Source organism: Aplysia californica, unplaced genomic scaffold (genome assembly GCF_000002075.1).
Source record: "Aplysia californica isolate F4 #8 unplaced genomic scaffold, AplCal3.0 scaffold00052, whole genome shotgun sequence".
NCBI lineage: Eukaryota > Metazoa > Mollusca > Gastropoda > Aplysiida > Aplysiidae > Aplysia > Aplysia californica.
This window is the reverse complement of record NW_004797322.1, coordinates 659,086-660,143: the sequence shown is the minus strand read 5'-3', so window position 1 is coordinate 660,143 and position 1,058 is coordinate 659,086. Positions and strand designations below refer to the sequence as shown.

The 1,058-nt window shown below is 37.1% G+C and overlaps 1 protein-coding gene across 4 annotated transcripts in view; it reads left to right on the top strand.

The window, feature by feature from the left end:
- The window catches only part of LOC101860148 (box C/D snoRNA protein 1), a 16,045-nt gene that overhangs the window by 2,504 nt on the left and 12,483 nt on the right, over positions 1 to 1,058 (top strand). The gene's annotated exons all lie outside the window — the stretch shown is intronic.

The window sequence follows — 1,058 nt, the reverse complement described above, 5'->3', positions numbered from 1 at the left end:
CGAAATATGCAAAATACCGGCTCAAAAAAGTATCAATTAAAAGATCAGTTTATTGCCTATTAGAATAAAGTAATCAGCTTGGAATTATTTTGCATCAATCCTTCCGCAAGAGTCGGAAAGCATGTGACCCCACATGCGGGGTACACTACAGTATAGGGCCGACTCGCTCACCGCGGGGGTAGGTGCGCGCCGGCCTGGTCAACGCCGGTGTTTTTATCGAAATAACAACGATCACCATGTTTGAGGCGATAAAATACAGATTTTTAATGATCTCGCAGTCTTGAAAAAAATTAGGCTCCATATACTTATTATAGTGATTGTACTGTGTTAATGTGGAGATGTTTCGTGCATTTGGTACTCTTTTATTTTCTGTCAAACTCGGGGTTGCAGCCAGTGACTGACATTAACAAATTTGATCAAATTTTAAACAACTACCATTTTCTTAAAAATAAAAAAATTGACCAAAATGCTCAGTGGATATAGGCCTTTCAACTGAAACAGATAAAATTGTCATACAGCTACTTTGAAAATTTAGTTTCTGGTGCCTACTTCTATTATAAATTTACAGACAGGCCGGTGTGTCATAATCAGATGGAATAGCTTTCTCCAACCCCATCCCCCTCTCCCCCAAGAGTACAAGAAGAGAGAGAATTCTATGGATGTCATCATTCCATAGTGAGTTAGAGAAGCAGACAGGGTCAGACACACCTGGCTGACTTTATCGATTATAAAATCAAATAGCACAAGGGGAAAGTTACTATAATTTAAAACATAATTTGATCTTACTCAAATTATGTGTGTGCCTCCACACATACATATTCTGTGACTGTCCTACTGTTTGAACCATCGGAGAATTACCAAGCAAGATGAAGAAGTTCGATGTAGGGAGAGCCACTTTGGTGGAATAATGCGATGATGTGATTCTTTAGGAATGAGACAGCTTTCAAAATTAAGGTACCATGATCATATATATATATATATGATATTGTGCCTTACTTTGGACTGTCATTACACAATACATATTGGCCTTATATTAATTTTACATATATATAAAATAT